The sequence below is a fragment of the Heloderma suspectum genome, chromosome 5 (genome assembly GCF_057233095.1).
Source record: "Heloderma suspectum isolate Gila_16-S chromosome 5, 16-S_ref, whole genome shotgun sequence".
Classification (NCBI taxonomy): domain Eukaryota; kingdom Metazoa; phylum Chordata; class Lepidosauria; order Squamata; family Helodermatidae; genus Heloderma; species Heloderma suspectum.
In genome coordinates, this window is record NC_139462.1 from 102,731,076 (window position 1) to 102,740,974 (window position 9,899).

A 9,899-nucleotide genomic window follows, 5' to 3' on the forward strand; every position below is an offset into this window, starting at 1 on the left:
TTACCACTTAGGACCCACATTAGCAGAACTTCTAAATGATCAGTACAAACCATACTAATGTTCCAGCAATGGCAAGATGCATCTAAAGTTCTTCAAAATATTTAATTTGATTCTCTTAGCCTTATAAGCCACTTAGCCTAAAATTCTAAAATATTTATAGGTTATAGAATTCCTTAAACTAAGCACAAAAATGTATACTATGAAACTGACCTAGGCAAATTATTAAGCCCCAAAGGGTAGAAATCATGTAACATTCAAAATCATGTGACTCTCTATTTCCCACCTTCACAGGGTGAGTGCCATTACTTATGTAGCCAAAACCACACCACACCCATGCACACACAAGACAGAGAGGTATCAGCATGCTCAAGAATCCCCATATCTGAAGAAGTACATTATTTTTATTTTTAACTTAACATCCAAAACCCCTCAGAAAATGGAAAAAGGCCAGTGGATGTGTATGGGCCAGTTCACACAACACAGTGGGTTACTATGGATTAATTAACCCATGATTAGCCCCAGGATGCGTATGGCCACCATTTTGAATATGCAGCCTCTGACGAGGGTGATCAGGGGTTTCAGCGTGTCATGTGAACTTGGCCATTGTGGGTTAATCAAGGGTTAAATAACCCACACTTAACCCAACTACTAATCAAGGGTTAAGTGTGGGTTGTTTAACCCTCAATTAACCCATGATGGCTGGGTTCACATGACATGCCACAACCTCTGATCAGCCCAATCAGAGGTGGCACATTCAAAACATTGGCCGCACACACCCTGCACACAATGCAGCTAATTGTAGGTTATTAACCCCACATTAACCTGCTGTGTCATGCGAACTGGGTCCACATGTACAGTCATATGGAACAGAGGGGGAAGGAGCAGGAAGGGGATATAGGCATAACCATCCCTCCTCAGGCAAGAAGGCTTTTCCTCTTCGGGCATCCTCCTCACCTGAGACTAGTCCAGCATTCTGTTCTCATAGCAGCCAACCAGATGCCTATGGGAAGCCCAAAAGCAGGACAGTGAACATAATAGCACCTTCCCGCTCATGGTGCCCAGCAACTAGTACTGAGAAGCATACTGCCTCTGATATGGGAGGTAAGATACAGCCAGTGTGATTAGTAGCCACTGATAGTTTTATTCCCCATGAATTTGCCTAATCCCCCTTTTAAAGCCATCCAAACTGGCAGCTATCACTACATCTTGTGGAAGTGAATTCCATAGCTTAACTACACACTGTGTAAAGAAGTACTTCCTTTTATCTGTCCTGAATCTCCCACCAATCAGCTTCATGGGATGACCCCAGTTTCTAGTACTACGAGAGAGGGAGAAAAATGTCTCCTATCCACTTTCTCTAAACCATGCATAGTTTTATAGACCTTTATCATGTCTCCCCTTACTCACCTTTTTTCTATGCTAAACAATCCCAGATGTTGTAATCTTTCCTCATAAGGGAGTTGCTCCAGCCCATTGTTCATTTTAGTTGCCTTTGTGTGATCTGTGCCTTCAAAAGTTCCCCTCTCCTACACACACACTGGTCTGGTTCACACAATCACCGCAGCCCACTATAGCCCACAACCCATGGGCTGTTTTGGGGTTGTGGGTGGTTTGTTAACCATGGGAAGAAGTCAACCTCTGCTAGGTTCGTACTTCAGGATAAACTGCAATGCCTGTCCACCACAGCCTGAGTATTCACAATGGCCACCGGCACGCCCAACAACCCACCGTGGCTTAAATAAGCCATGGTGGGCTCCAGCAATCGTGCAAACTGAGGGCTCACTTCTGTGGCCCTCTAACCCAAATTCCTTCCAAATGAAAAAGCAGAATAGTGAAAATGATAAAGATGTTATTACTAGCAACTACCTAACTAAATACATTTGTCCCCGATTCTGTCCTTTACTCTTCCCACTGCAGAAACCCCAGGCAGACACCTCATTCTGGAATGACCGTATCAAAGACTTTTCAGTACACACAAGATCCATGTCCTTGCCCACAAGTCAGGATGGGAGTAGACAGGAGTGCTGTAGCAAAAGAAATATCTCTTGGTACTGACATGATGCCACACTTAAGATGATTTGGTTCAGACTACATTCCAGGTTTTTCCTGCGGCCTGGAAACATACTTTCCCCTCTTTTTAAAAACAAAAGCAATGACAGTAGTCATCAGAGTTTCCAATAGTCATCAGAGTTTCACAAGACAGTTCTGCATAATATTAGAATTAATATGTATCCCAATTTATTTTTAATCAGGAAAGCTAAAGATGTAGTAGGTTCATGAAATCCACCCTGGCAATCAGAGCATTATTATGTTTCGTTTTCCAAGAGCTCTGGGCAACACATTCTCTTTCAACATTCCTCTGCCTTGCTCATTTTACAAGATGGCAGCAACCTCATGAAACAACATTCTACTGCAAAATAGAATGGGAATTCATACAAGCCAACAAGCATACAGCTAGAGGCCCAATGAGGAATGACGAAGCTACAATGACCACCCTTCTCAATAACATATATTCACATACAGTCTTCCTGAACTACAGAAATAGTATTAATGTATTTTCTCACCAGGTTCAACAACAAATGCAACCATAATAACTTTCATTGCACATTTTAATTTAACTGTGTATTTTAAGATGTGGCTTAAAAATTATAACAGACACTTTCCATAAACTATTTTTCTGGATTAACAAGATGGATTTTTAAAATTCTACAAAACACTGAGGCTTACATCCATAGGTTCCCTTCCTCCAGTGGAAGGATTCCTTCCCTCTAGAGGAAAGGAATATTTCAGTGAAGCTCTAAGACTCTGGAACTTGTCCAAGAGAAGTTCAAATGTGCCCAAACACTCCTCATTTATTGCGAGAACCATGCAACAGGATTGTTCAGATGATCAGCAGGAGAAACAACACACTGTCAGTTGTTTTCACTGCCCCCTCACACACCAGTCTTGTGACCAGGATCACACTAATTACCCACACAGCAGGTTGCCGTGTCATCTGAACCCAGCACGTGGTGCAGCCATAGTTTATTTTCACCCACCCTACAACCCCTACTGCAAGCAGTGGGTTGTAAGGTGGGTGAAGATGCACTATGCCCATGTCGCTCACCAGGTTCAGACGACACGACAACCCGTGACATGGTGTAGTTAACTAGGGTAATCCCGGTCGCGCAACCGGTTCACACGGAGGTGGGGGAAACAACCGACGCTGTGTTGTTTCCCCTACTGACCATCCGAACCCAGACAATAGGTTGGATCCAGACTAAGTTAGATTCCATTGAAAACAATGTGAAAGATTAGTCATGATAAAGTTAAGCAAGTACAATGGAAAGTAAGCTCAACTAACTTAGGCTGGATCTAACCCAATGTACGTAAGGCACAAAAGAAGATCAGACTCTGCCTAAGTTTCCATGCATTTACTAGTTAGAATTTACTCTCTTGCTTGACAAAAAGCCATAGGACATGATTCAGCCAAAGTTAAGAACTTCGAAATCCCAATATTTTCAGTGAAAGATCTGCAACCCTATACTGTGCATGTTTACTCAGAATAAAGTCCCACCAAGTTCAGAGTTACTTCCTGATAATTGCACCTAGGATTACAACCTAAAATACTGCTGAAATCAGTGGACTCCAAGATCTTAACTTTGGCTGGAATGGGTTCACAATTCATAACTATAATATTAAAACAGTTACCTTTATTGCTTCTTTAGATTATATGCAGTTCCATTCTAATCTGCTTCAAGACATTCCAGGCCACAAGATAAATCTCGAAAGAAAAGAAACAATAGAAAATTGTTTACAAAAGTTAAAAAAGCAAAGAAAAAGCATATAAGTGTACATTTAAGGTATTGCCAAGAAGCTTAAAATAAAGCTGCTGAACTGTTGTGTCTTTATCACTGTATCTGTACAGTGGCTACACAGCAAAAATTCTTGTAGCACCTTAAAGACCAACAGATTTGTCCTTGCATACATTTTTGTGGACACTTCATCAGATACATCTTATGCCAGAATAAATTTGTTAGACTTTAAGGTTGCCACAAGACTCCTTGTTGATTTTGCTGCAACAGGCTAACATGGTTTATCCTCTGTAAATAGCAAAAATTGACTACCCTTGGGGAATTTCATTTTTGAACATGACATTTTGGGTTGGTTCATATGTAACGTCAGATTGTGAACATGCTTTGCACTCCCACACTCACCTTCCCCAACGTACTCGGTTTTAAATCAGCTCCTTTCGTGAAATCCCAGCTTGTTGTTAGCATCCAAACTGGCAAAGTCATTTCTGTGATCCATCCAAACCAGAACTGCAAATCATCTTTCTTCCCCCATGAAAGTGGAAGTAACTGATTAATCCAGAGCATGTGAGGGGAGGGGGATAAGGCAGCTTCCTAATTCCTATACCAGGTCAGACTATTTTTGTCCATCTAGCACAGTATTCTTTACTCTGACTCTGAATGGCTCTCCAGGGTCTCAAGGTAAAGGCCTTTGCTATTACCTGCAACCTGATCCTTTTAACTGGAGACACCATGGATTGAACCTGGGACCTTCTTCATGCAAAGCATGTACTCCATCACTGCGCTATCATCCCTCCCTAAAAGGTAGGGATGGGCGAGAACCAACTTGTATCGAAAACATTCCTACCTTGTTGCCTGGAACCAATTTTCACTGACCACAGGAAACTAGGTGAGTGGCCCGGCATGCTTTATGCAGCAAATCACTCATTCTGAAACTGTTTTATTTGGCATTTATAATAGTGGCATGTGGTCCTTGTTGTTCCAGACTCATCCAGAAACTGAATCCTCTTCAACTTGACTCAGATTCTATTTTTTAGAAGATACAGAATGCCCACAGAGTTATTCTACATACTTACTAAAATGTACTGTTTATGTATTTAGTACATTTATATCCCACCCATGGTCAGACCCATGTCCTCAAATGGCGCTCCATGGCTCTGACTGCACATGAGATCTGTATCTTGGCAGTTTATGCATTACCTTTCAGCATACAAAATCCAAGCAATTCTCACAGGCTTGTAAACAGCCATTCACCTGGTTCCCTGGGGTATGTGAGAACTGCCTCCAAGCACTAAGCAAATAAGCGTTGCAAAAAGAATGATTGCACTTTTGTACCATAAAAGAATATAGATATATGTGGGCAGTTAGTCAAGTAGAAATGTTATGGACTAATTACCTTTATGGTCATTGTAAGGATGGATTTTCCTATCTGCAATACCCTTTAAAAAGCAACTTTCAAACAGCTTTTAAAATTCATGTATTGCACTGATCAGCTTCCAACCCAAACATTTTCCATAACAAATCAACAGGTCTCAAACCCACAAAAACTACTGAAGTTATGTATTTAATGCAAATTCCGAGTAAATTAATGTATTTCACATGTTTAATTTCATGGATCAAGACATATTATCACTAATCCTGTATGTTTTTTTTTTAATCATTTAATCTTTAGATCCTATTCATTTGTTTTGTAACCTACAGATTACATACTGTGCACTCCAAATAACTGGTTGCTGCACACAACTCTCCCAATTTAGTCAGAGACAAACAATCAAGCTTATGTATTTTAGACTTCATGATGCAACCCATATTTACTTGAAAGCAAATTCCAAGCAAATTGTCATCAGTGGAACTTAAACCCAAGTAAACATACTTAAACATTGTTAAAATATGCGCTGTTTGTCATAAATCAAGCCAATCACCCTCTTCTATATAATACATAAATTATGGTGAATCCAATTAACTGCATATGCACAAAGTAAGTCAGGTGACCACCCAGATGCTACAAAACTCACTTTACCCTGAGATTTATAATGTACTTGCAAAACCAAACAACCTAATAATGTCACCCCAGGGTAAACATACATGGAAACATACCTCCCCACCTCCTAAAAAAACAATAACTACTTTATTCAATTTTACAAACTCAATAAAATGTCAGTATTGTAGTATAATAGCTAAAAAGCCAAAGAGATTCCACCTTATCAGCTGGATGTACTTATAATCCAATTGGCTAAAGCAGCCTTCCTCAACCTGTGCCTAATGTTTTGGACTTCAATCTCCATTAGCCTCAACCAGCATGGCAAATGGTCAGGAACGCCAGGAATTTTAGTCCAAAACATCTGGAGGGTGCCAGGTTGGGGAAGGCTAGGTTAAAGTGTAAATTTCCACCATTTTTAGTACATGATTATAAGCAAAGTAGAGATTCTAACTGGGACATAATTCAAGTATTCATTATTCCAGTTTAGTCAACATGAAGTGCTAGGCCAGCCTTCCCCAACCTGGTGTCCTCCTGATGTTTTGGACTACAACTCCCAGCATTCCTGACCATTGGCCATGCTGGCTAGGGCTGATTGGAACTGAAGTCCAAAACATCTGGAGGGCACCAAGTTGGAGGAAACTGTGCTAGGCCCTAGGGTGTGATCTTCCGTATGTGGACATGACACTAAAACCCTCATGGCATCCTGCCTGGGGTTATCCAAAGGATAGTTCTATCCCAGTACAAAATCATGTTTAATGAAAAAGCTACACATTGTTATCATCTCAACAATATGAAGCTTTAGACAGGAGGGAATGAAGCCAAGCGTAATCTTAGTCTTCAGATCCAGAGTTGCTTTCTTGTTTCCAATAAGAAACATAATATCCCTGTAGCACAACTACTCATATGTATCTGCTTGCCTGCCTCCCCAATCCCCATAGTTCAGAATGGCCTTGGATTTAAAAAGATATGTATCAAAAACATACCGTGCAGTTTCTTTGTGTGTGTGTACATATTTGCTTTAAAATACACTTTTGTTTAAAGTGATAAATGCAAAACCCCTTTAGCTACAATCTTATGCCCACTTACCTGGCAGCAAGCCCTATTAAACTTAACGGGACTTACTTCTGAGTAGAAATGCATAAGATTGCACTGTTAATCACATGGGTTTTTCACACCTCTCAGTTGCATCATTAATTAAACCCATTGGCTGGAAAAGGCCACTCAAATGTAACAGGATGGATGTCACTCACGAGACACCCTTCTCCCTACCATCCAAGCTCTCACACAGCCTCAATCCATCATTCTTGCCAGAGTAAAATAAAGGTGCAGGGCAGGGAGGAGGCCCATCTAATCTCTTTGCACAGTTCATGAACCGAAGTCCATGATAATTAATTTTTAATTCCTTTAATGCTGCATCACATTCATTTCCCCAGATCAGATGACTCACTGGCCTGAAACAGAGCTGCCTGAAAGAGAGCTGGATTATAAAATATTGTGCACACTTACAGATCCCGTTGCAGATCTTGACTGACCCATACACCCTAACCATACCATCTGTGGGGTATGGAGGTGGGTGATATGAGGGCTTACATCCCTCCACAGCAAGGCAACCTTCGCTAACATCTGCCAAGTTCACCAGTACTAAAATGAAAACCTTAATTTTATGGTGCAAGAACAAGGGTAGGGATAAGGAGCACAATTCATTCGTGTAACAGTCTTGAACAGTAGTGTACACCCTTTATCTTCTCCTCCTAAAGGCACACATTGTGCAGGATTTTTGCTCTATTTAGAATAACTTCCTCTCCTTCGTTCTATGCACACAACCCAAAGCACCGTAAATTAAGAAAGGGTGTGGAAATTTCCGTGAACCTGGTGAAGTTTTATTCCATTTTGCCGGTGGACAGCTTTGGGATGGGGAGGGTTATAAATCTAAGAGCAGAAATCACCAAATTAAATCCCACGGAATTAGTTTCGAATCCTGTCTTCACCCACCAGCACGCACTGAAAGGGCGGGTGGGGATACACGCCCACTCTTATCACCCGGATTGCAAGTGGTGAAAAGATGGCAAAGGTCAGCTAATCTGCGCTAGTTTAAGTATGTATCTCCAGCGCCCTCTGGAACCCGGAGTAGAGAGAGAGAAGGCACTTTGCACATGTTCAGGAGCATTCCCCTCGCTTTTCTTTTTTATTGTTACTCCACATCAAGTCCCGGAGTTCATCATTCCCCCGCCCCCCCGCAAGGGCAGGAAGAAAAGCTGCTTGCGGAGCTGAAGTCAAACCCTGATCCACCACCAGAAGGGGCCGCCGTCTTTCCTTCTGCCTCCCCCGGGGAACCCACTGCCGAAGGAAAGGCAGAAGATGCCAGCCGCTCCCCTCAGCACAGCGCGCGAGCGCCGTGGCTCAGGGCGGTTCTCTGCGGATGCTACTTCCCAGCCCGACCCCGTTTCTCACCTCACCGCTGGCCCCAGGGAAGGGAAGGAGGCTCTGGTCCCGTCCCGCCCCGCCCGGGGGGAAGAGAGAGATGCGGGCACCCCCTTCCCGGCCCCCAGGACTGCTGCGGCACCTCCTCGCTCCACAACAAAGCCCCTTCCTCCTCCCGAACCTGGACCACGCCCCCTTCCTCTCCCGACCCGCCCACGGGGGCGGGGCGAGACCTCAGCGCCGCCGCCACTTCGGAGAAGAAAGCACTCCGGCCCCGCCCCCTCCTCGAGCCTCGACTGGCCAGCCACCGAGTCACTCTGTTTCCTCCCCACCCCCACCCTTTCCCCAGAGCCACATCGAACGTTGCCGGGCTAGGCGGGCTGACGATCCTTTCCAAGCCGGAAAGTGAGATGGGGACGTGACGGTTGCTGCCGTCTCGCGCTTTCCAACCGCCCGCAGGCGCTCGCGGCGAGAGAGGGCGGGAAAGGAGCGGAGCGTTCACTTCCGCGAGCTCGGAGGAAGAAGCGCTTGAAGCGAAATGGGTGCCTGGCAGAGGGCGGGGCTAGGCTATTGGAGGGGCGGGCGACTCTGTTTACCGTTGCTGGCACGGGGTTAGCGCCTGCGGGCGGGAATCGACCTGCAGAGTTGTGTCATCAAAGCATTGCTTTCAAGCGTTGATAGAAAGCGCTCGCACCTATTTTACCGCACTGTTAAAAGGACTGAGGCAGATTGAAAAGCTCAGCCCCAGGGCCTGTTTTAAAAGCTCCTCCTCATGACCAGGGGTAGACAACCGGGTGCCTAGATGTTTTGGATCCTTCACCATTGGCCATCCTTGGTGGGGCTAATGGGAGCTGTAGTCCAAAACATCTGGAGGACACCAGATTGCCTACTCCTGCCCTAGATTAATAATGAAGGTGCCTCCGAGCATGTGCAGAACACATTTCTGTCACAGTGACTTCGGACTCAATCCTATGCATGTTGAGACCAAAAAAAAAGGCCTACAACTCCCAGCATTCCGCAGCCAGCCATGCTGGGAGTTGTAGGATGTTTTTCTATCTAAACATACATTGGATTGTGCCTTTAACAACTAACCAGCCCCCCCACAAACACACACTTTGGATTTGGGGGTCAAGGTAAGTCTCCCACTCACATGATATACTGAGAAATCCTATGCAAGTCTTCTCAGAAGTTCCACTTAGTTCAACGGGACTTACGCCCTGCAAGTTGGTGTAGGATTGCAGCTCTGATAGTTCTGTGTTTAGAAAGCAAACTCGTTAAAAAGTAATTACTTTTCTTTGAATGTCCATCGACTTGGCATACAGAAACAATCCATCATGGGGACCACTGGTTAGAAGTATCAACTAGACAGATTTACGCAAATCCTAACTCTCACAATTTTATCCACTAACTAGTCACAGTCCATTTTCATATCCTCACAAACTACATTATAAAAATCAAGATCCAGAACCTCATGGCACCACTGGGGCATAAAAATGGTCTGAACTGAGTCATGGATCATCATGGTTTTTACAGGCAGATGCCTCGATGTAGCATGATGTAGATGATCTAATATTTAGGCAAAGGTGACAGCCTCATCAATGACCACTGTAAAATAAAAGAGATCCAGTCCATTGTGATGCCCCTGTGGTGCAGACTTGTAGATCTGAGATAATTTTTTTTTACACTCCCCAAAATATCAACATCTT

The 9,899-nt window shown here is 43.7% G+C and overlaps 1 protein-coding gene across 7 annotated transcripts in view; it reads right to left on the reverse strand.

Moving 5' to 3' along the window:
* KLHL5 (kelch like family member 5) overlaps positions 1-8,368 on the reverse strand; it is a 61,360-nt gene extending 52,992 nt beyond the window's left edge. For 3 of the 7 annotated variants that reach the window (XR_014792177.1, XM_084856911.1, XM_084856908.1), the window contains exons 1-2: positions 8,224-8,368; positions 3,691-3,763 (exon numbers count right to left, since the gene is read on the reverse strand). The gene's annotated coding sequence lies outside the window, so the exon portion shown is untranslated. Of the gene's footprint in view, positions 1-3,690; positions 3,764-4,196; positions 4,317-4,638; positions 4,818-8,223 lie in introns of those variants that run through there. The other 4 variants (XM_084856912.1, XM_084856909.1, XM_084856913.1 and 1 more) reach the window with 3 other exon arrangements.
* Between the last annotated feature and the right edge of the window lie 1,531 nt (positions 8,369-9,899).